The sequence below is a fragment of the Orbicella franksi genome, chromosome 4 (genome assembly GCF_964199315.1).
Source record: "Orbicella franksi chromosome 4, jaOrbFran1.1, whole genome shotgun sequence".
In the NCBI taxonomy this organism is placed as follows: domain Eukaryota; kingdom Metazoa; phylum Cnidaria; class Anthozoa; order Scleractinia; family Merulinidae; genus Orbicella; species Orbicella franksi.
The window spans coordinates 28,032,690-28,059,205 of NC_138148.1; the positions used below are offsets into that span (position 1 = coordinate 28,032,690).

The window sequence follows — 26,516 nt, forward strand, 5'->3', positions numbered from 1 at the left end:
AGAATACCACGAAATTTATAGCAGCAATGCCCTGGTTCTTCCCTTGGTCGGACTTCATCAAGAAAAGGGCCTGCAGATATCTATTACAGCATTATCTTGGCCATTTTCTGCAAGAAAAGCTGACTTTGGACCAGTTGACTGTCGATCTGTACAATGGAACGGGACGAGTGGACAAAGTGCCTCTTGATGTTTGGGTGAGTAGCGACAAAGCCTAGAGAAAAAGGATTGCAAAGAGTTGGCCTTGAGCTCTTTTTTCTTTTTTTTGGCGCGATGGGAATGTATCAACACTTTCTTTGCGCTTAAATGACCGGTTCCCTTAATAATTTGGGGTTTCTTTTAATTTCTTTTGAGCATTTAAATTTTGTATTGTCTTCTTTTCCCCTCGTCAGTTGTAACACCGTGAACGTTTATTAGGCAGAGAAGTGTTTGATTACGCTTAGGGATCGCATGTTATTTGTATATGGTTAAGCAACAAATAATTCAGAGTAGATTTCTGTTTCTGTGTGTTTATGGCGAATTCGTCCGTGTTAACAGTGGTGCATATTGTACATGGATTTTGTGGCTAACCATCGGTCAGTCTTGTTTAGAAAATATAGATATATTTTAAGTATAAATTTTATTCCAACTGTGTAGGTCTGCATGGAATCGTGTGAGAGATTTTAATAATATACCGTGTGTAACTCATTGCACATATATTCTGAATATTTTTCATATTTTTCATATTTTTCATATTTTTCATATTTTTCATATTTTTCATATAAATTGAGGTTTCCAAATTATACAGTTAGATGTAAGCTTATACATTTGTATAAGTTTATGCATATGGTGATGTGATGTGATCGAGTTTTAAGTTTTAGATGGCATGTGATTTTGCATTATTTTGCACCAGCAACATTGATTTTTTTATGGCTCAAAAAATTATGCTGGGTGGAACTCCTGTAATTTACTATTATACAGTCGAACCCCTATTAAGCGGCCACCTATTAAACAGCCACTCCTATTAGGGAGCCAGTAATCAAAGTCCCGATGAGGTCTTTTCTATTGTTTTTACATGTACCTCTATTAAATGGCCAACCCCTCTAAGTGGCCACTATCCATTTCCCCGATGGTGGCCGTTTAATAGGGGTTGAACTGTGTAATGCACTTTAATTTGCATGTAATACAGAACCAGTTTGCAATGACGAATCCTCACTCACTGAAATAAATGATAAGAAAAAGAGTGGAAGTCTTGGGTACAATGCTGACAGTTTGGAAATTAATGCAGACTGGAGGAAGAATAATAGAAAAAGCTTATTTCTCTGATACATGTAGTCCTTAGCTTTCAGACAACACTGTATAGGTCCTGTGGTGTGTTTCTCTATTCTAGTAGTGCTCCAGGGATTGTGAGAGTGAGCGTGAGCTTTAGCTTTTGTGATTCGTTGCTGAAAACTGTAGATCTCTTACAGCAGATGTTGTACATGTGGGCACCAGCTTCTATTGTAAATGACCTAGCCTGCGTAGCAAGCGTTTCCGTGGGATTGGAAACAAAGAAAGACTGAGGAACGGGATTTTCGGTGTTTTGTCTGCATGGAAAATGGGGCGAGAGCCAAAAAAAAGAAAGAGGGGGTTGAGAGAGTGGAAGGAAGGAAATGCTTGCAGACGAACCCCTGGATTTTAAAAAACCTCCATTCGCCAGCGAACAGAGCTCGTGATTGGCTAGGCTAGTCCAATATTATTGACATGTGTCGTTCAAAGGTATTAAACTTCTGAGTGCCAGAAAAAAGAGGAAGACGCATTCGAAGCTTGTTTACAAAACGGGTTTTAACTTTTCTCGCTGAACAAGGATTTAGTCATCAGCTTCGACAGTTCGGTAGAAAGCCTGTAGTACAATGCTGACACTTTGGTTTTTCGAAGCCAGCACATTATTGTAGAAGCAAGTGCGACATAATTTGCAGCTGTTCCTTTAATTTTAACATCACTTTCTTGAATGCCACATGCACGAAGGACAAAATAATAAACCACTGGACCGAAAATTTGCACTACTGCGTGAAAAACCTAGTGATTTCGTGTGACTTGTTACAGAGCAACATGTTGTCGTAAGTACTCTGACATTTCATTAGAAGCATTTTTGTTGACAGCAGTTAGAATTACCTCTGGGTACAGTTCTGAATGAATTGTTATAGTGTTAGCTGCGGCATGCCAGTTTTTGTCACAGATTTGCCTAACCAAAAATTTAGTCGTGTCGTTGCGGGGAATTCTTATGAGGACATTTTATAAACAATTTTGACTTGGAGGCTGCCTAGGGGAAGATTATCTTTATTCAGATACTGGTGAAGGTTATCGTTATTTTCCCTCTCAGATGTTTGAAGCCTCTCCTACCCAAATTGCAAAGTTTTCAGGGAAGACTTTCCGTTGTTTGTTTTTGCTACAGGCCATAACACTCAAGCCGATTTGCAGATCTGGCGTTTCCAGCAAACGCTTCTCTACTGGAGTTACCTTTGTGGGAGTTGACTTGCTAACTTTACCTTGTATTGATTCCTGGATGAATGATTTCGAATCTTGCAAGTACAAGGATTACTAACGCGACTTGAATACTTCTCACATTTTAACTTTCTGGCAGATTTGTGCTAAAACTTCACCCTTACAGTCCTTCCTTTTAGATGGATTGAGTAGAAATATAGCTTGATTATAAATTACCAATTTAATTCATCGAGATTTCTCCATTCCCACTGTGCATATTTTGACAAGTTAAAGTTTATTTTGGTTCAAAGTTCACTTCTGCTACGGAAGGCCAAAGATTTTATTGGTTAATTTATGACAGCCGATGACAGCACGAAATCGCAGTGTGCGTACTCAGGCATGAAAGGCCAAGTGGGCGGTTTTCAAAATTCAGGGGTTTGTCTGCAAGCGTTTCCTTCCTTCCTTCCCCCCCCCCCTCCCCCCTCTTTTACTTGCTCCATTTTTCGCGCTGTAATTCTTTGCTCCCAAACCCCACAGAAACGCTTGCTACACAGGCTATAAATGACCCAATTATAAGCAGGGTTCTCCCGAAAATTTGAAGTAGAGGGAGAATAACTTTGAGTAGGTGGCGGACAATGCCGATAAAAGGACGTGAAGTGGTTTTATCAGAGCCACGTGGAGGGGAGGGGGGGTGACCACTACCTTTTCTTGGGGGGTCCGGGATCCTCCCCGGGAAAATTTTGAAATTGGGATTCTAAAAAGTGCATTTCAGTGTATTTTAAGCAATCATGGTTTTGTTCTTTTCTCAAAGAAAAGCAATTTCACCGAGGAAAACATACATGTAATGTAGTGTGTTAGTTGAACAGGTTAATCATCGTCATCCGTATCAAATTCGAAAAAATATCAAAAACGTCAAAAATGTTCTCATTTTGTGGGCAATCACGTGTGTAAAAACAGATGAGAAAGCCAAATGAGAAAAGAGTTTTGCTGGCATTGAAGGCACTAGATTGAGGTTTGACATTTATTTTGTTAAAAGACAAGTTTTGAGTGGCTTTAACACAGTGCTAGGGGTGGAATTCATTGAACGTGATGAAGCCTGTGATTGGTAACCGTTGCAAGCGGAAGCCTCTAATACTTGGTGAAGTTTCCTGCGGATTTAAGCTCAGAATCTTGTCTGATTAAGTGTGCGGACCATCATCAACGTTTTGAGCCTTTGGGTAGTTTGGGTTTTTCGCTCATGATTTCAAAAGTGATAAAATTAATACAATCAAACTTAAACTTGACATATTTTGTAAATGTTTCGCTTTATAATGAAGCCTTGAAATAGTGCATGTATTTATTCATGCGTCCCTGCTTGATAAGCTTGCCTGTTTTATATCTCACTTTCAAAATTTACACAAACATCTTACAGCTGCAGAGTTTAAAGACTGTGTAAGATCTTGCAAAGTTTGTTTCTTTTGTTGAAAGAAATCTTTGCAGTTATTTGCTCTCGAAAATCCTCCATGTGCGAGCCAAGCACTGGGTTGCATGTCATTGTGTTTAAAGAACTAATTAAATTACACTTATGACCTTCGTTTGTGCCATTTCTGTTTTCTTTTCAATTTATCCCAGGAACTGAACAGCGATTGCTGGGTTTTTTGCTTCATTTTCAGAGGAAAACTGAGCTTTAACTTAACCCCGGCTGTCAAATATTTCAGTGCTGCTGTCACGGCTCAATGCCCATGTCACGTTTTTGGCGGCAATTCTCACGGCCCGAATGATTTCAGATTTCTTTTATCTTACAGCTACTGTACAAGAGTTGTATTTTTTTAATCGCTACATATTTGCTGAGAAAATTAGACATATTGTTTTCAGTTTATGCTTAATTTTATAGACGGATAGGCTCACATTGCTACAAAATGTCAAAATGTGGTAGAACAAACAAGTGGTACACATTAGGCAATAGCGGATTGTGTTGTTGATGTTCTTACCACATTTTACGCACATAAATAAAAGTTTGTTCTAGATGTGGAGAGGAAAATAGAAATACAAAACATACATGTATTTGGAAAAGGAAATATGAGGTTAACCCTGTAATGTTCCCTCAAATAATAACATATGTATGTATTACATAAAAATATATTATATAATAATAGAAGCCACATATGGTGACAGTGATGGAAAAAGATACAATGTACCGTAAAATGAAAAAGTTTAAGAGTTAATACTATTTACATTTTAAGAAAAGACTTGATTTCATCTGTAATCATTAGTTATAACTGAACAGACATTAAAATGAGTTAGATTAGGATGAAAATGGATGTGCAGGGAATTTTTGAATCAGTATGAGTATGTTCAACTCAGAAATTAACTTAAGTTGATAATATTAACTTTATATATACATGTAATTGGGGTGGTGAGGGACACAGCTGCAACCTGTTCATGAGTCTCCTGGCCTTCCTCCCAATCTGCCGATACATTGTACATGTACATCAGGGGTTTTATTAAAGCATTAATGAAATCCCTGCCATACTGTAGTTTATGTGATCACAATAATTTATAAGTTTAAGTGCCATGAATGATTTCAGTCAGTGAATGAGATGTTGGACAATGCTGGCATTCCAGTGGAGACCATTGATGGATTTATTGGCAGCATCTCAGTGTCTGTTCCATGGACAGCTCTTCTCAGCGAAAGCTGTTGTTTGGATATCCAAGGTCTTGAAGTTACTATCACACCAAGACAGCGTGTAGACACAGGTACTATCACTATAGTTATTTACAGTTCTTTCAATACATTGTAAGCTTTGACGGCCGAGAAGTTGGCTCCTTTTTCCCGCTAAATAATTTAAAGCAATTTGATAATGATTCTTTCAAAACTACGTAAAGTAAAATTCCTTTTATGGACTTAAATGCATTTTTTCCGTCAGTTTCTACTGATTTTCTTAAGATCAACCCCAACTGTGCATTCACGTGCCATTCTGGTCACAAATAATTGTGACTTGTCCTGGTTATTGTCTCACTTGACTCATTTTGAGAGCGTTGTGACTGAACAACCAGCCACATGGAAAGAGTACGTAACATAACAAGCTTCTTTGTTAGACAAGAAAAGATTGAAATTTCGGCCTTTAGAAATTCATGAATAATATAATAATATCAGAGTTTGATCACATCTCAGAGTGCAATCATAATATTTTATGTTATTTAGGAGGAAGCATGACTGATTCCATGATATGGAATGCGATGACAACAAGCATGCAACTGGCTCAAGAATGCTTGAAAGAAGGTCCGTCCAGTGGAGAGGAACAAGCAGAAGCTACCCCGCCCTTTGAAGGTCTAGAATCCTTTGCTCAAACCATAGAATCAGGTGAGTATTGGCAGAAGCAAACTCAATTAACACATTAAACTCATCATACATGTAACACTTGGCTGTAATTGAAAACAATTAATTTTAGATTGTGTGATTCCAGAGAATATCCATACCCACCCCAAGGTGGTTTAATATTCAGCTATTCCAAGGAGGAGGGGGCCAAAATTTTTAAAGGAAAGTACATTTTGTATGAACTAAGTCTGAATTTCCAGTGGGATGGTGAGTTCAAACCAAAAGCCCCTCCATGGGAGGGGTAAGGGCATTTTCGTAGATCAAATTTGCTAATAATCCTGTTATTCTTATTTATTGAAAAGTTTTGTTTATGTTCACAGTTTTGGCAAGAGTAAAGCTCTCCTTTACAGACACAGTTATTAGATTTGAACATTTACCAAAAGACACTATAACAGGAATCGGACTACAGATACACATTAGAAGGTACATGTAGGTTAATATCAGTGCAACCCTTTAATTTGAGAGGCATCAGTGAACCAACGTAACATACACAGTATACACTACATTCAAATCTAAACTTCAAATCTAAACAGGATTTTTTTACTCATAAAGTCTGCTGTTGTTCATAGAATTGATTATTCAGACTTATCTACTGAACTTGGTGAGAGGGATAGTCACTACAAAGCTAAGAGTGTTTATGAACCTGCTGCCTGTGCCTGCAAGAACCTAAAAATCTTTGGAGTTTCTGTTCACCTGGACGAATTCCCAGAGGAATCCAGAACTATGCCTCAAGCTCCAGATTTTCCTCAATCACCCCCACCTTCCCCAGGTAACGATTCATGCTCTCCGCCACTTCACCACTCACACAGTCCTCTTGAGGGGCTTTCATTATCAGCTGAACAGTTGCCCACCCACCCCCTCTCAGGAAGTCTCTTACCACCAATCAAGATTGCAACATTCGCTGGCCATTCTGAAATCAAACTGAAGCTGAAACAAAATGTTGCTGTTCCTGGACCTAAGGTGGGATTTTGAATGTTTTTTTTTTTTAAATAATTGTCATGTATTATTTTGTAATGACTCAGTATACGTGAACATATGTAATAAATTACTCTGGATTTTTGATCAAGATGAAGTCAAGATGGCCAGATATTGGCTTTAACCTTTTTTTTTTTTGCATTTTTTCTCCCTAACACAGAAAAAAATAGCAAGATCTATACTCAATCATCTTGACAGAACAAGCTTGGCCAATAAGGGTTTTATATGGCTTGAATACAATTTTTTTATGGGAAACAGTGGGGAATTTCAGGCAGACCAGAGAGTGCAATTTTGCCTGTTCAGGCATTCAATTCAATCACAATGTGGAGTTTAGTGTAATATGTTCCCACTCTCAGAGCTATCCATTAATAAAGTAGACTTGCATGTACAAACCTATGCTTTTCAGCAAAAAAAATTAGATTTTACATATAAGAGCTCGAGATTTCTACTACAAATAGAAGGTCTGGAATTGCGTTTTAGTTTGAATCTTGCTTGGGTTTTGAAATGGGTTTAGAGTGTAATTTATGGAATGGTTGAAAGATGTATAGTACAATGTATGTATTCACGTATTCTTTTTTTTTCTTTTTTTTTCCAGAGAATAAGGAATTAGCTTTATTTAGACGTAAATAGTCAATTTTTACTAGATTGCTTGACATGGTTATTTGATGTCTTTTAGGTGGATGTTGAATGCTTTCTTGGAACACTAAATGTTTTCTTGTCACCTAAACAAGTTCATCTGCTTGTAGAACTCTGCAGTGGATTTTCATCACCAGGTTTGCTTTTAAAAGGATGTTTAGGACACAAAATAATATTATAAAGCTATAACTAATTACTGCATCTAACAGATCTAGACAATGAAGACAAAGAGAAGTACATTATACATGTACAGGCACACAGATAGAAAGACAGACAGACAGATATACATGTAGTAGGCCTGAGAGACACTCAACATTTCATCTAATCTCTCATTGCTGTGCAAACTGTTAAGTACCAGTTCAATAACTACAAAATTTTATAACACATGTAAGCAATTGTAGACCTGTCTTTCTCTTTTAGATGTTTCTGACCAAACTACAGGGAAAGGCCACTCTGTTAACAAACCCATGCAACCAGAAGACTTTCAAAAGATAGAACAAGACTTACAGAACCAGCTTATGTCTGCCAGGCAGCAGGACCAGAGACATCAACAAGGCCAGCAACGGGTAGACTCATGGAACTTCAACTTTGACTCTACTTATGGAACAAACGATGCACTGTCTCACGACTCCTCAGGTGTCGATTATTACAGCATCTTAGGGGAGGAAGGAGAGGAAACCTTCTATTCCATGTCGCCTAGCCATGATGTGCTTCCTCCCCTTGAGGAACCAGTTTTACCAGCTGACATGTTTGTAGTAAAATCCCCAGGAAATCTGCTGCAGTCACCAGAATTTTCTGCCTTGGGGACTTTAGCGGGTGTGCATTCATCCCCCTACAACTTGATGAACACTATAGGCTGTGATAAGCGATTTATGAGCCAGAAAGTTCAGATACCAGGTTAGCTTTAAAGTAGTGATTATGAGAACACTTACTATAAACTGAAGGTGGATTTGATTTCTGTAGACCTGTTTTAGATCCAGAACTGCCCATTAAACCTTTACATCTTGTGACCCTCCTATTTTTAATGGATTATTACCAACAAATTTGTAGTTATATGATCATTGATGGCAACTTGGGAAAATTTGGGGAGGTGGGGGTGGTTTGGGATGGGTTTGGGGGTTGGGTTTGGGAGGATATTCTGCCTTAAGCCCTAGGCACGTTGCACATTTTACCTGTATGGACCTTGGCCCTGTGTCAAGGAAAACAAATGCAAAAACAAAAACAAAACAAAGCAAAAACAACAAACTTGCAACAACTTTGTTTGTTTGTTTGTTTGTTTTTTCACAAGGAACCTCTCTAGCAGAAGCTGCGAATACTGTGTTTGTCAGTGCAAAGCAATCCATGTCATCAGTTCCTGACATGAGAACTGGTAAGGAAAACTAACAAAGTTGAATATGATCAGATTCAGGTGACATGTCTAGCTAATAGAATGTTCTTATATTATTATAGTTTGTTACAAACGACAAGCACTTTTGAATGGTATATTTAGTTGTCTTGATTGTAAATGAGAACAACCATGTTGTTCAGTTTGAAATCACAGATTGAATAACTTTTGCCTTTGATTACTAAATACATGCAGATGCTCCTCAAAGCACTGTCTCTAGACACAGTATGCGGTCTGCAAATCCTGGTCTTGCTGGAATAGCAGCGCTAGATGATCCATGCCCTGATGTGACAAAAATAAGTATCAAGCTCACCAGCTTGGCAATGACAGTGCTGCACATTGATCTGGTGTTGTCGCCATCATCAGAGATACAAGACTTCCACTCCAGTGACAGTCATCTGTTGTCTCTCATGGCAGACAAGTTCTTTTCTAGCCTTGGTACATACGGATTTGGAGGAAAAGACTTTGAAGGGATGGCAGAGAAGTTTGCTTCGGCATGTTGTGCAGATCATCTCAGGTAGGTGTCTTTATGCAGTCCCTTAATTAGCCACCAGTAACACGATCGAGACTGCTACTAACAGTAGCTGACAAGGACTTGCTGTATTGCACATGGCACTGAATATGACCTAGGATATGGGAGGAACCTGGGGATGGTGCAGTGGTTTAAATGTGCACATGGTTTGGTGTTATTGGTTTGAATCTTTGTCAGAGTCAGGCCCTTAAAAGTTTGGTCCAAGTTACTGTACATTGTGTTAGCAAGGCACTAGGTTTGTTCAAGTTCCTTGAGAGGGGGTGGGGTGGGGGGTGTTACAATACCTATAACTGTCATGTATCTTTATCTATAGGCATGTGCTGTTTTGGTCTGAAAAGAGGAGTAAATTTTGACCACTTTGGGCTGAAATAGGGTATATTTCTTAATTTGGCTTCACAGGCACTGGGTGTCTTGTTTACAGTTATTAACTAATTTTTTTCTGCATCATTATTGGAAAATTTGTAGCTGCTCTCCAATTTTTATGTAAATGGAAATCATTCCTCGTTAGCTTTGATCATGCATGTGTGGTAATTTTAATGGTCTGAAATGGAGTATCAATTTTTTGGTTTGGGTCCGAAAAAGGGTATGGACAATCACAGATTTTGGTCTCTAGTAAGATAGGGGTTTCAAAGTTTGGGCCATACACCCCCCATGAAAAACTTTGGGGGGTGCCCCCCACCCCCAAGGATTCAAGTATATATTACGTGTATTTTCACAAGTTATCTTAAAGTTTGTGACATTTGATTCTGCAGATGTATGGCTGCCCCTATCTCATTTGAATTTGAGAGAACAGTCAGCAGTTCACACCAGACTGGAAACATTGAATTGTCAATAGGGAAACTGGAGCTGAATGAATATTTATTTGAACGATTATCAACTTCTTCACCCACTCCAACTCCATACTCCATAACTCAGGTACAGTACTTGTCTCTGTCAACTTCATGTATCCTTTCACATTTTTTCACCATTAGTGGTATGTTAGACATAACGGAACAATTTTGTATTTACATTCTGACAGTAGGCTGAAATAACAATGGCTTGTTATAATGATAATGCAGGAACGTGTATATATGCAGCTTTTAGTCTAAATACACGACCCCACCAGCTCTGCTGATTATTCCATCGGGTTTAAATACATAGTAGAAACATAGTACAGTAGATGGTCAAAATAACAGGAGAAAAGCAGTTTGACCTGAAAAATATTTCTCAAGATTTCTCAAGATTTACAGGGCAACACATCAGAAATACATGTACATTGTAAGTGTGGTGCACTCTTTTGTAAAGTTTTCAGGTAGATTGTTTGAATTTGCATACGTTTTAATATTCTATTTTTCCCAGTGTTCATTTTGAATCAGATGTACAAAAGACATGAAAACATGATAAGAAAGGAGAGGATTTTCTGTAGGACAGGATGGAGAGGCCATTGAACTTATAAAACATAAAAAAATGAAGGTTAGTTAAGCCTTAGAGAACTCCAACCTCAGATGTTTCCGTAGATTAAAGTCGCACCCCCAAATTTTTAGTTGAATTTTGAGGGAAAAAAAGGTGCAGCTGATGGTGTACATGAACTTATACAGTAATTGATTTCATCTTTCTCTCTTTCTTTTTTTCAGTTACTGAAATTATTTTCACGTGATAGTCAAGCAGCACCTTATTTTGGATTTAATCCAACCTCTTCCCTTCCTTGCCTCAGACTCAAGCACAGGAATACTCAAAGAACAACTTCTCCTGTAATCATCTTCCTCTTTTGCTCTTTTTTATTGATTTTATGCAACTGAAGTAAATGTATTTCACTCCCGTATCTTTAAAACCTTGTTGCAAGACCTATTTTATGTTAGCCTCATGGTTAAAATGTGCTCCTTTGGATTGGTCCTTGTTAGAGCTTCAATTGCTACAGAAACCGGGATAAGCACTGGCCTTATGGGCCACTTAGCTTGTATACAGACTTTGCCACCCTTTTACCCTATTATACACATGTAGACAGAAATCCAAATAAATGAGTTAACTTCTACCACTCCCCTGAACCTTTCAGAAAGAATTGGAAGGCATACCTGTAGTAATAGTAATTTTATTTATTTATTTTTTAATTAGAATTCTAACGTTTGTCCCCTTCCCCAGGGGGTTGTTCAAGGTCGCAATGTAGTGTTACCCAAGTCAGAGTTGTCCGTGGAGCTTGGTGGCTTGCTTTGTGAAATAGATGTGTCTATAGTGGACAGGTTGACTGCACTGTTGGATCCACAGCCTGTGTTTATGAACCATCCGTCAAACATGCAGTCCCGCATGTTTAAATCGTGCACTCCATCATTAGTCGTATGTTGTGAGAACTCTTATGTTTTTGATACTTTTGCGATAAATTAATCATTTTGTTTACTATGTGTGACAAAACTGAGTAGTTGAGACTCTTTTAGAACATTTGTAGATCTTTTACTTAGTTCGTACGGGTCATTGAAAACGTTGAAAGTCATGGAAATCAAGAATTTCGTTTTCTAGGCCTGGAAAGGTCTGGAAAGTCATGAAATTTATTTGTTGGTCAAGGAAAGTCGTGGAAAATCACAGTTAATTCTGGTACGTTCATCGCTGCAGGTGTCAAAACAAGTACAAAATGAAACAAAGGCGAGTGAACGGGCAATGAATAGCCTCCCACACAGAAGCTCTTGGGGCAATTTGTACTGCAACCATTTTGGCGAGAGGCTCCAAAATAGAAATTTACTGCGAAGTATCTCGGCACTTTTGTAACTCATTGTAGCTCTTCAGAGAGCACTGCATTTAACCTTTCCTTAGATTGGTAAACTTGTTACTGTATGTCCCGGATTTATAACGTTTTCAGCTGATTTCTAAGGTCTCGTCCACACTATGCCGGAGAAATTCGAAAATTACATTTTCACTCTGAGAACGCATTAAGTGTTTTCTGTCCACACTTAACACCGGAGAAATGTTTTCCGTCCAGTCTAAAACGCAAAGCTGGCGTTTTCAAATTCCTCCGGTTTGAAAAGCGTTTTCAGAAAGCTCTCAGAGTGTTTTTGTGACGGATTAATGTGGACGGTAGGCCTAACTGTAGAAATAAAGCTGCGTTTTCATTTTTTTTCTGGCATACTGTGGTCAGAACCAAAGTGTAGAGGAACTGGTGAAGCATTTGTGGCTTAGTTTTCGAGTGATAATATTAGACGATCATTGTAGACCCAGCTTTGTTCAAAATAATCCGATGGGAAATACAATTTTTTCATTGTCAAGATTTTGAAATTTTTATTACAAATTGACGGAACCATGATCGAAAGCTGCCGTCTTACAGTACATACAGTTTTTGCATAGAACGAAGTTAGTTTCCTTATTTTTAACCCGTGAATTGTGATAGTCAGGATTTGTGTTGGGTGGTCAGGTCATTGTTATCACCAACATGGTACCATGAGGATGCTTCAAGTTGCTTAATTCGCAACCTTTCTGGTAGAAAATCGCAGGCCTCACTCTAACTCTGAAATCTCTTCTTCTGACTGCGCTGCAAACTTCTGACAATGTGTTGTCTTTTGACAGAATCAACAGGCTGTGTTTACACAAGCCATGGAAGATACTCCCACATTAGAACAGCCTTTTAACATTCACCTGTCCTGCCCTTCACTTACTCTGGTCTTAAGGTGAGCAATCGAGTCCTACAGCTGTATATCGACAAACTGGTACGGCTCATAGAAGTAACTGTTTTCGCTCCGTACACGGTCCCAGAGTGCATTTAATTTAGGGGAATTGGATATTTTAATTCGTTTTTTGAGCTAGGGGGACAAATCGCAGCTTAAGGTAGTTTCCAGTCCACGTAGGTTTCGAAAATTTGCTTTTCATTAAGGGGATTTAGAATAGTTTCACGTCTTTCGTGAGCGAGGGAGAGAAACGGTTTGACTTCCCGTATGATTTGTGCAGATCGTAAAGTCATCCTGTACCAGCCTATCAAATTCCTACTGGGTAATTCCAACTCGTCTATATAAATTTGTAAATTTATGATCATTCAAGCCAGAAAACAGTTTGATTCAAATGCGTAACGAGGAAGTGGGATGACAATGTTAAATTGCTAATAGAGTTAGAGAGACGACTCTATCGACACTTGTTCGGTGTACTGTAAGTACTGTCTTCTAGTGAGGTTCATCCCCAAAAAGTGAAAATCTGCTCAAGCCTGAAATTCTCTAAAATATTATTCTCTTAATTTTCTTCTTGTAATTTTAAGAATGATCGCGTTTTAGGAAAATACCTCTCTGACTTCGAATTATTTGTGAAATAAGTACAGACCTCTGGAGTTACATCATGATGCCAACACAGGTCTATCAGACAAAGTTATGTTCTTAGGCAGTGGAATCAACTTATCTTTTCACTGGCATTATAGATTTCCCATTCCTGACTTACGGCCCGCTGTGGATCGGCGTCCCTGGTGGAAACGGTCGTTGAGAAAGGAGTGCTTAATATTTGACTTTTCAGCCGTAGAATTCAACACATCCCTTACTGGATCAGAGCTTCCCTGCCATTGCAATTTAAGCTTCAAAGAATTGCATGGTATGGAAAACTTAGAGTTTACAATATAGTTAAGATACTGGTTTTGTCTTTTATTTATGATAATGAAGAAGTAAGTACTTTATTAATTGTATCTTGAGTACAACACATTCCAAGCAGGCTTAGTTCCTTGAAATTGCTGGGAAGTTTCAAAAATCGCAGTCATTGCACGGTATGTTAATTTCCTATATTACTTTGAAATCAGCAAACTAGTGAATTGACAAAGAGCTTTTTTTTTCTAAGTAATTGTATTTAAAATGTGAACTTTCACTGTGCTCCAGCTCAGGCAGTGCTGCTTCAAGACAAGTGACCAGTTTTGTGAGCCTTGGGCCAGTTATGGTGGCTTCCTAAAGTTTGAAAAACGCAGTTTAAGTCAAGACTAAATGCCATATATTGTTTTAACAGAGATGATTTGAAAACACTATTTCATCATTGTTTGTTACATTTGATAAGTTTGAGAGAACTGGGTTTAAAATACGAATGTAAAGCTAACTTTCAAAATATGTAACACTAGCTTGCGCAACACGGTAATTTCCCTGTCTGAGCATATCAACAGGGTATTTGAGGGTTGTTAGTAACACTTTGTTACCTGTTGCTAAGACTAAAACAAACCCTTAAAAGTGATGTGTTAGCCGTAAGGAGAGGTTTCACTCTGAATGGTTTTTACAGGTTATTTCCAGGAAGATACCAGCGGTGATAAAATGCCTGTTATTCATGTCACGCATAGTCAAACTGGAAACGATACAGGAAATGGTGGTTTTGACTGGCCAAGGTAATGATGTTATAACCTGTCACACAGTACAAATGTACAGTGTTTATGGTGTATTTGGATGCTTTGAGTGTTTCACGTGTCTTTAGAGGAGCTCAGTCGCGGTATTTTGAGTATTTTGGCCACCTACAAAATTACCTTTAAATTGAAGGAAGTTTACTAAGATAGTAAAACACCAAAGAGATAATAATAAACCATAAAGGACCAGGATGGTTAAGGGTGGAGAAGATTAACACGGATTGCAAACGACGAACTTAAAAAATTTAAGCTAAACTTTTTAAGACGCGCAAACCGTGACATAGTATTCATGCACATCCGCTACTCTTTTCAAACTGTCTGCGAATTTTTTAACGCCTCTGACAAATTATTTTGATATAAAGTGTAGGATATAAGTCGTACGGCTCAACGTCCGATTGCCTGATCTAAAATAGTGGGTTTTTTTTTCGGTAATTTGTAACTAGCGAATCTGGCATATAGTGGCGCGGCACTTCCACGACAGAAGCGTTAAAACAACAACGAAAATATCACGCCGCTCGCTGTTGCAAGTTTAACTGCAAAGTATAACCGTTCTCTCGAACGGTTCGTGCCCGGTCTCTCTTCTAACCATTTATCTGTTACAAATTTCACACGGTATAGATCATAACAAATGCTATTTGTTTGAAGGATTGTGATTACTGTGCAGCCACCTGCTCCTTCGTCAGCTCTGGAGGAAGTTCCCTCGTCGGATAACTCGCCCCTCAGTTCTCTGGATCCTGTGATGAAGGCCGAACCGTCTCCCATCTCCTGCAGACCAGTCATGTTTGAGACAGAAGAGGTTAGTCTTGTTTTCAGTCCATGAAGCTTTTCTTAGTATGCTGCTCATAATGGTCAACAGCCAGCCCCTTAACAAGGATTGTTCAAAGACTTCTAGTGGCAATAAGACCACTGTTCATAAATTCCTTGCTAAATGATGCTAACTAATCTTCTACCTTCTTAACTTGAGAAAGAAAAGTGGATTTCTGCATACATATGGCGAAGTGTCACCACTATTTGTAACCCCAGCTATCCAAATCGATTTAAGGAACCTCTTTATAACGAAGTAGTCCGTCTTGAGTTCTTCGAGATCACAAGGAAAAGTATTAACCCAGGGGATTTAACAAGTCTGAACGCTATGGGGTTGCCCTGAGGAAAGACAATTTTTTACGCACGCTTCGCGGCCGTTCTCGCGCACTCGCATCGTTCGTGCGTTCGAAGAAAAATAACAATTTGGCTAAAATCCTTGACGCAGTTCCTTTAATAAACACTGGCTGAGTCAGGAAATGATGGCATTTGCTTTAATATAATTTACAATGTGGGTTGCTAAGCTATTTTAATACAAGTAGATCAAAAGCAACAATAACGGCTACAATTGAAGTATGGAACTGAATGTAATAAGCGTTTGGATTGCAGCTTTTAATGCCTGGAAGTCAGGAGGAAATGACCAAATTTCAAGACGATACAGTGGCATCCTCTAAAGTACATGTTGAATGCACCTTTTAAAGACTAGATGTCAACCTGCACACGAAGGATGTCTTTGAAAATATTTATAACAGGTGGGTGAGACTATAGAGAAGAGATGGAAGTTTTATAAAGTACATGGAATTGCAGTTCCTGGAGAAAAGAGAAAATATTTCACTCTCATGGATTTAAGAACACATTTTATGTCTGGATCAGTTCCCTGTCGCGCGCTCTGATCGAGACAGTAATAGTAATAGTAACTGAACCGAGTAGGCTGAGTACTATTCAGGGGCTAATTGGGCGAGCTATTTCAAAATCAGACATTTGCGCAGCGCAAGGCTGTTTTGAAATAACGAGTGGGATTACTCTCCAACTATGCAGCACGAGGTCCAATTACTAAGTAATCGTACCAAGAACTAAGTCTTTTCATGAGAACATATTTTCAGCGATAGTCATTAGTATTTCCCATAAGTTTTACAAACAGTATGTAAATCTGATCAGCGTGATCTCGCGCCAGTGACATGACAAACTAGCGCGCGGAGGACCTATCAGATGCGGTTAAGAGATGAAATTGCACTGTACAAATGCAAACAGAAGACGTAGTGTAAGGAACAATATGATTCCGTTGTTGCCCCTCCCCCACTCCCTCTTTTTTTCACCCCCTGTCCGCCATAGCATTTTCAAAACTTGATAGAGGATCAGGAACGGACTTCGTCAATTTCGTCGTTTTTGTTTTTGTTTTGTTGTTGTTGTTGTTGTTTTCAAGGCTAGCCAGTGACCTGTTGTTATGGGAACCTGTGGCTCCCTCCCCAGCGGACCGGCCTGACCCATGTGGGTTTAATATTGGTACAGGGCTGAACCTAGCCAGTCAGATGATGCAAGCACAGGGACCGGAAATGTTTGTCACGTGTAGATCAGGGCTACGCAGCTACGATGATGGCAAGTAACTTTTTCTTGAAAATATCTAGTAAGAAAGCTCGCAGTAAAAGCCGTACTTCTATTTACCAATTAGACCACGAGGCCGAGTTTTGTTTTTTTGTTTTTTTGTTTTTTTAGCGAAAAGTCTATGAGGCGTACATGAGTTGAGTTGAATATCACAGAAAACGAGGGCTAGTAGTTTAATTGTTTTAGGAGACACACTAAAGAATTACAGCACGAAACCTACACTTGTGTGCACTTTTTAAGCCGAAACTTAAGAATAATTTTCAGTTTCAAGAGCAGCGCATGCGATCATTGTCTATCAGCGATTATAGTTCACCACTAAATTTTCTCCGATTCTTATTGGTTTAAACTGATCACGTGACGCGATAGTATTCATCGGCGGAGAGACACTATTTGCCCTTCCCGTCCGAAGAAAATACACAGTTGAATAGCACTCGTCCGTGAAATTCTTCTGTACAGATTCTACACAAACGTGGGAACTGAACTAAACTCTCTCTCGTGCTATGCATCAGGCAATGATGACAGGCGTGTCACTTTGTCCATTTTCCCAATATGTTCCTTACTCTTCAGTGTTGTAATTCATTCCTTTTTAACTCGTGTTTGCGTTGGCAAGTTACGAAGTTGTAGTGGGTGATCAGACTATTCCTTGTTCATAGATGCATCCTCGTCTGATGAAGGCAGCCGTAATTTAACATCACTGGATAACAAATTTAAACGAACAACGTCCAACCCTAACGGTCTTTACACTTACGCTCGATGTTGGCAAGGCCAGACTGGCGGTTTTTCCTGTGAGTGAGGTAAGGCAGATCTAGGATGCTGTTCTTGGATGAACCTTCATCGAACCAAAGAGAATAGTAAAGAGCACAAACACAACCATCCTTTTTACCCTTTAGTAGTTCGAAGCTCTCCTTTGTTATTCTACTCACTATAGTCCAGTGCAAAAGCGCAAACGCCTTAGAAACTAGCATGTGGAATCTCTTTGATCAAAAAGCTTATAACCTAACTTAGGACCTCCGGATCAAATCACCTCTGTTTCTCAGCAAGCTCAAGGAATGGTTTTTTTTTTTAAATTTATTTATTTATGTCGTACGATCCATCATTTCCGTTCTACGACTAACGCTTAGTAGGAAACACCTGGGTTGATTTACAGCACTCCAAAATCGCTGAACATAGAGTTTATTTTTTATTTTCCAGCTTCCAATAACAGTGCTGGGCAGCGGGACGCGATATTGCGTTCACCACTATTATCTACCTCACCACGAATTTCTACCGAAATTCCCCACGACCTGTTCCGGTCTGGCCTCCAAGCTCAGTCGGCAGAGCAACGGTGATCTAATCCGAAGGTCGCGCGTTCGAATCCCATCGAGCTCAAATAATTTTTCCTTAATTCGTTTGGTCACTCATTTCCTTGCTAAGTCTATCTTAACGCTGAGAAGGAAATAGTTGCGTTGAATTCTAGCACTCCATATTACTTTAGAGCTAATCTTACACTTCTCAGCTGCTAATATCAGTGCTAATATCAGCCCAACAAAGCATTCGCAATTGCTGTATCCGGAATTCGTACAAAACCTTGATAGATGTATCAGGCTCTTACGCGGTAGTTTTTCACTTGAACTATGGCAACTCCTACTGAAGCTTCTGAAACATAATTTGGCGTTTTCCTGGTGTAAATAGTTCCAGGGATTGTAGCTCATGTTCTGAAGAAGTATTAGGAGAAATAGCAGCTGAATTTAATGACATTACATTCTTTATAGCAGCTTGTTACAAAAGTCAAGTGGATCTGAGCTATCTGTGCCTTCAATCTCAAAAGGTCGCTTTCCAGCATGCACCAGTGGTTCCACAGAGTGCTCACGTGTCCATGGAGTCTGCATTCAGCGGAGCTGAGCTCTAGTCCACCCTCTACCGCACTGAATCGGGTGTGAAACAAGTTGACGGGAAGACGGGTGAACCGATGTTTGCATTTGCTATTAAAGTTTCAGGGGATACGTCGAAAAATAGTGAGGTACGAATGCAAATTGAACAAACAATTACCTAGCACCAACGTGAGGTTGTACTGCAGCTCACAGAAGTAGAGGGTCTCTGGGCTATTTTCTCTGGTGCTCTTCGCCCATGTAGTGAGCGCTTTTCCATAGTTAGAATAAGGATAAAGAAAACGTCCTATTGCCTTCGTAGTTACATGATTTTGAGGAATTTTTTTTGCCACCCTGAATTAAAGATGTGCTTATATAGTCAAATTACATAATGATAAGCCATTCTCGGTATTGGACTGGAACTAGCTTGCAATGGAGGCTAAAGCGGGGGAATATCTTAGATTAATGTCATTTGCATTTGAGAAGGTTCCCGGATTAGTCTTAGTTGCAAGCTAGTAATTCCAGTACAATACTGAGAATACGAAAACGGTCTACTGAGGTGATGTGGTGTTACATGATTTTTTAAAGGAAATTCTATTTTCGCTGGGACTCCGCAGAAGCACTATTCGCCACAGAATGCTTGCTTCTAAACAGATGTGGCTCACTCGGGTATCAATTTAATGCTTCTTTATCCAAGTGTTGTGTTTTTTGTGTGATTTCAGTCAAACTCGGAAGCGTTTTTCACACCGTTTTAGACAAGTCTTGGTAGAACCACTAAATTGCTAGGTCTCTCTTAGCGGTTCTTGTTTATCCGTGCACAAGGATGGAACTAAAATTTGCCTCGCCAACATGTTGCCTTGAAAGGTCTTTTTGTTCAACAGTGGTGGGCTCAATCGACTGAGGGAAACAAAGAGAAGCGCAGTTTTCCAAGGCAGTTGGTGCTCACTGGATCACTAAAAGTTTACGCTTTGCAAACACTCGCCTGGTTAAATGCGTGTGACTATTGATTTGTTATAAATCGGTCACCACTAGACCAGCATTTATTTTTGCAGGTGACAGACTTCTTTGACGTGAAGGATGATCCAGTCCTTGGTTTCACTCTTCCAAAGGTTGTGACAGTGTTCCACACACATGTGCGGGAAGGGACTATTGACTATAGCTTTGTTGTTGGAATTTTTCCATACTCGACACTCTTCTATCGTGTTTGTTTGGTAGTTATTCAGGGTGCTTTCCATTCGACAAAAAAATTCCGAAACTTTCAAGGCATATATATTGAACGAAAACAACCTAGAAGAGTTTCCGAAAAATCTCAGAATTGCTGACTTTCAGAAATGGAACCATTCAATTCGGGGAGTAAAGTCACATGGAACTGAAATTCACGTTTATAAATTTTCGAATATTCGTGTATATCCTGCGAGGTTGTCCTCTTTTCCGTAAATCCCGGAATCGAAAATGCCCTCTATCATTCAACTGATCTGAGACACCACATGGATCTATCGAGCTACGTTATAACTATGTTTCTATAGGGGGGGGGGAGGGGGGGGGGTTGGAGGAGGGAAGGGAGCGAGTCTTCAGGCGTTTCTCGAGCGGAGGAAGAATTAAGCGTAGGTAGAAAAGTCTTTCCTTTTAGCTTACCCTAAGGTGGTCACAAGTAGAGTTTTATTTTTATATTACATCAACTTAATTTTGATTCTGGTATTTGGTTTTGTGGAAGGATAGTTATAACGCGTGTATTTCTAAGGTCAGCGAAGAACCATCAGTTTGTCATTAATTCTAAACTTGAATGTGTCAGCCAGGACAATAGTTCATTTTCGTGTCATCGACCAATCGTCTTGATTTCGACGCAGTACAGTCGCTTGTACTTGTATTAGCTTGTGTTACGTTGCATATATGTTTTTCTGTAGCCCATGAGCCAGTGCAGTCGATGTTAGTAACGTGTTACTCTCTGCCTACAGGCCAATCCACCTTCCTTTACGTGTTCTTGTCACCATGGGAACGTTCAGTGTCTCAAATAACATCACGATTGAGTCTAATGTCTCTTTGCTGAGGTAGGTTCCACAAACGCTGACTGTGTACTGTGTTGGCGCCCAAACGTGTTACCTAGAACGCAAGAGAGCTAGCAGTGATGGTTTGATCTTGAAGAAAAGTGCTCAACAAAAACCAGCAAGCCTTTAGGAAGTGAGAATGACTAACGACGAGGAGTGTAGCCTCTTGTAAGCGTTCAGTTAGTTAGGGTGCAGTGCGAAAGACGGTTTGAGTAAAAAAAGAGTGGCTTACTGCCAGGAGCGAAGAAACGCGTTCTCTGACTTTCTCGTGTCGTACTACTGCCCCACTTTTTTCTTGACAACGTCGCTCTGTAACCCAGCTAACCGAGAAAAGTCTTTAGAGCCTATGACGAGAATGAAAGTAGATTGCATTATGGAGAAACTTGAGAATGGGAGTCAGTAATTTTCCAGTGTGGCTCAGATTTCTTAGTGGGAATTCGCTTCCAAAATGCCAGTCTCGAGCACCTTCCCTGTGCAATCCCGGGCTGCTGGTCTTATTTTCCTATTTGACAATGACATTCGGAAAGTGTCCTCCAACCACTCTGAGTGGCTGTTGTCAAACAAGTTTCTTTCTTTTGGCAAACCGATATATTCTTTACAGTTACGTACTTTAGTTTTAGGTGAATTGCTTGAAACAGCTTTTGTGTTTTCACTGACGAATTGGCTTCTAAACTGATTTTCTGGTTGGTTATTTGGCAGATTTATCATTGATGATGCGGCGTTACATCTCTCGTACAAATGCAGTGGTTCTGCAAATATTAGAAGTAAGTTCTATTAATTGATGCAAATGATTTATTTTCTTTGATGATTTATGATTCAGGTATTGTTTTTCTTCCAGATTATGTATGTGTTTTACATCTTGGAATGTTTGAGCCGTCCCTTTTCACGTCTGATGGCAGTGAACAGGTAAGAACACCAAACAAATACATTGACGTTTTTCATGTAAATGAGTTCTTCCATTGAAGAAATAGTAAGCAGTGAGAATCTTCTTGTGTCCATGAGGAAGGAGAGACAATAACCCAAGTTCGATATATCAAAATTCCAACGTGTTACCGAGGGCTTCGGCCAAATTTCGACATTTTATCTATATTTTCTTTGTATCAAGTCTCTTATGGGAATTACAAGACAAAGGAAGCCTAGAAAAACTACAATTTTGGTCAGAAAGCGTCAGAGTCTTGCCAGAATTTTGATAGATCAAACATGGGCTATTGACATTTCCAGGCTTACACTAGATATATAAAAGTAGGTTTTCAAACGTTTGGGAAGAATGCTAGGACCAAATTAGATCTAATCGCGATTTCCGATAACGAACCTTCAGGTCACTAGCTCAATTGTGAATAGCACGCAAATTCTCGAGTTACAAAGTGAACCAAAGGTAACAATTGTTGTAAGAGCTCAGTTACGTTGGTACGCCTGGTTTGTACTTTATCATATGAATTCAAATTATTCTCGTTGAACGATGCATATCAATAATAATTTCGGGTTCCTTGAACTTCTTTAATTGGCTGAGAGTTTGCTGTTTCGTAGGAGAACAGTGTAGTGTCTTAATAGACATTGTTTTATTGAGTTACGAAGTCACAGAGAGGTATGCCGCTTCAGCGTATTATTTAATTTAAAATGAACGAAAGTCAACGTAAAACACCGGCCAGAGTAAAATTTTAAAGCTCTCGTGACAAGCATTAAGTTATTTTTAGACCCTGAATGAAAATAACACACATGAAACAAGCACACTGCTAAGAGTGAATCTTATCAGGGTTTCCTTCCGTTCATTTTCTGCAAGGGGAAAAATACAAACCGGGAGTGAACCGGCCAGGGGTTCTGGGACCTGTGTGACTACCGTGCTAGAGCTATCAATTGCACTCTTCACTGTCTGTGATTGTCTCGCTGGTCTTTCATAAGAAAATTGTAGAGCGTGCTAAAAAAAAACGTGGATAAGATTTACATAAGTATGAAAATTTATGAGTTTAGCTGGACATCCATTCATTATTAGTGTGTGTGTTCAAGGAATAAAACTTTTGCCAACCGGAGTAGTTAACAATGTCATTAATGACAAATTCAAAATGGCAACGCGACTTGTTACTGTGTAAATATAAATAAAAAAATTGCTCGATTCTGATTGGCTGAGAGCAGTGCAGTTTAAGTGTAACACCAGTGCAAAAAGTGTAACACTAGTGAAAATTGCACATTGTAATTCTGGATTATGATTGGCTGAAAGATAATAGGAGATTTTCTAAGAAAATGATATCACGAAAAATGATGACGAAAATTTTGTGCGGTAACTTTGAAAAAAGTTTTCTCGAATGAGAAAAAAATGGCTTCAAGAAAGATCTTCCGCACTTCCTCAACGCGACTTTTTTCATGTTTATATTATTAATAAGTAATCATACGGTTTTTCTCGTTCAATTTGGAATTAATTTGCACTTGTAAGTTTTTCAAAAAGCTGAAATTGCACTCGCCGAAGCGGCCCGTGCAATTTCAGCTTTTTGAAAAACTCACTCGTGCAAACTGAAAAACTGTAACTGAGGTCACAGGTTTTTCACTATACGGACCTCTCTGCCGGCAAATAGCAAATATAATTTCAATGAATATCTTGTATTATAGTCCATCAAATATTGTCGCTCGCACGAGATTGGTCTAAACCCGTCACGCGACTGAATATTAAGAATATTCAAGTGATGTTTCCCAATTTTCAGATCGGGCGTATTCAGCGAAAAATATTTGAAGGAAGATCAACGCAATAGCCTCCATTTGGCGTTTAAAATATGCTCCGATATTTGTCCTTGTAACTTACCTGTTCCTTGGAGCTCACAGTTTTCCTGGAGCTTTACTCGAGGAAACTGTTCACTTCTCGTAGTAGATAATGTCCGCGGAAAAATATCGTAGCTTATAATCCATCAAATATTTTCGCTTGCGCGCGATTGGTCTAAACACGTCACGTGACCGAATATTCCCCACCTAAAACTCGGGAATATCCGAGAATATTCCCCAATTTTCAAAACTGCGTGTGTGAAAAATATATGAAGGATAATAAACACAATAGCCTCCATTTGGCGCAAAAATATATGCACGGATATTTGTCCTTGGACATTATCTGTTCCTTGAAGGTCACAGTTTTACGCTCTCGGAAAACTGTTCGCTTCTCGAAACAGATAATATCCGCGGACAAATATCCGTGCATATTTTCGCGTAAAATTGAGGCTATTGTTTCTATATATATCCAAGGAGTCCACGCACTAGTCAACAGATTTTTTGGTAACTTTGTCCGCAAGGCAAGCTTCGACCGTCTGAAGAGGATCATTGACAGTTTTGGCATCTCATTTAAGGTAATTCCTCTGAAATAAAAGTGACAATAGATTTTTGTTCAAACTTTGTCCACTAAATATTTGTCATATGATAACTTCAATTTTGAAATAAAAAAGGGGGGTGCCCATCCTCATTAAGGAGCAGTGAGGCATTGAAAATGCCCCATTTTGGCATTATTTAATGCTTATTATGAGAACGCATTCCCAGTAATTGTAACATCTTGTAAGCCCGGACTCATAAGAACACGCATTAAACTACAGTCAATACATTGTGTCGGACACAAATAAACGTTTAAGTTTGATTCAGACAGAAAGCTAAATCCTTGATTAAAAATTTGAACCAAATTTCTTGACGTGGCTACCGACTGCAAAATAGAAAAGACCACAGTGTATCTGCTATTTTTCTTATTTATTCAATTTTCAGCAATAGAAATTAGATCAGTCTTTTCTCACGCAAAGCTTATGATTAGTTGATTACAACGACTGGAAAAAAAATTGGGGTGCCCATGCTCGTTGGTGAGCTAGAGCCATTTATCAACTGACAGAGCTCAATATCAAGGGAAATCCGTCATGTTTTGAATATGCGCGTGCACAAGCGCGCGCTAATGACGCCATAAATTATGCGCAGTAAGGATGCGTAATGCAAATGTGAGGAATGACCTTAAAATGAACTGAGAAAATCAGTTATGGTCGTCGTTAATAGAGGGTCACCATTTAACAGAGGGCCACTCGATAGAGGTCTGACTGTAAGAGCTTAATTAAAACATACCTTGTTAAATATATGAACCAAAATAAACTGAACTTGAAAATAAACACCTCTTTTTGTTTGCTCATCGCTATGTTTTTTTTTGTTTTTTTTTCAGGTTCTCGATAGTAGGATCAACCGCAACACAGTTGTCTATCACCGTCTAAATCCACCATCTAAACCCAGATTCAAATGGTAAAATTGAGGCCTTACACTACTGTAAAATGATATTAAAATCGTTTAACAAATCCAAGGTTTCGCCGATCTACGGCATCATCAGCGATAAGAAAAAATATTCCGCGTAAGGCTTATATACAGATGTAAAGTAAAAAAGTGTGAAAAGCGAAAGAACGTGGGGAGTGAAATGCATGAGATAAATAATAAGGTACAAATATGAATAAAAACGAATGACATGATCTAATGAGCGAGTGTCAAAATACATAGAGTCTCTAGATATGTGAAAATAATTATTAGAATAGAAGGTCCGCGAATTCGCTGCATTCCTCTCGGGAGTTGAGGGCAGGTTTGTAGTTTCGTATGTAAAACGCTTCGAACAGTCGTAGATTTGCGGGGTCGTTTTCTAGTACAATGGTCTTGATTTCGATGCCTTTGTGGACTTTGTTTTGGCACTTTGAAATGTGTTTCTTCACGGAGGAGTTGTCATTGTTCAGGTGTTCTCTTACAAAGGGATTTCCTTTAATGTGTTCACTTGTTTAACAATGTAATACACCATCTGATGGTGTAATCACTACTAATTAACAATTAGACCCGTAGCCCGCAAGGGCTACGGGTCAATAGCCCATTCGGCTTCGCCTCATGGGCTATTGACCCGTGGCCCTTGAGGGCGAAGGGTCTAATTGTTTTAGTATCACCCAACTAGTCGGACAGAAAAGGTAATAATAAAGTTAGCAAATGCAAGTTGAAGAAATATTTATCTGCGAATAAAACGAAAGAAAGCATCACGCTCGATGGCGCCAATTTCGCTACTCGATGACTATTACTAATAGTCCCCTAGTAGCGTAGCCAATCAAAATGCAGGATTTGCATTAGTCCACTAGTTGGGTGATACTAATCTACTTTAGTTCTCAAATGTACTTTTGTCAGATGTAAGTTTCGAAACGTTTTAATCTTTTTTACAGATGCGTAGCCTCTTGCAATAGAAGGACATGACACTTAAACAGCAGGTGTGATGCGACATCGACCAATAAACGTTAGCTGAGTACTCGATGGGACTACCGTGTAACACGAAATTTTCGCTGGTTCTAGTTTTTGCCAATTTTGCGGTTTTTCCATGATCCACAAAAAAAATGTTCCAACAAAAATAACGTTCCCGCAAGATTTTTCCTCGCAAAAATTTACTCCACCGGCGAAATTGTACATACAAACCTCACATGCAGAATGTTGCTGATGCCTTTAATTAAAATGTATCTTCAAATGAAACTGATGAAATTGTTCATGGTTCACCACAGGTGTAGCTGTTAAAATAACTACAAAAATGGGACAAGACGTAATCGTAATAGAGTAACTGATTGCATT

General features: G+C 39.1%; 1 pseudogene; it reads left to right on the plus strand.

Annotated features, from left to right (window-relative positions):
- Window positions 1-19: 19 nt before the first annotated feature.
- On the plus strand, window positions 20-25,179 carry LOC145484530 (autophagy-related protein 2 homolog B-like; annotated as a pseudogene).
- The last annotated feature ends 1,337 nt before the right edge of the window (window positions 25,180-26,516 follow it).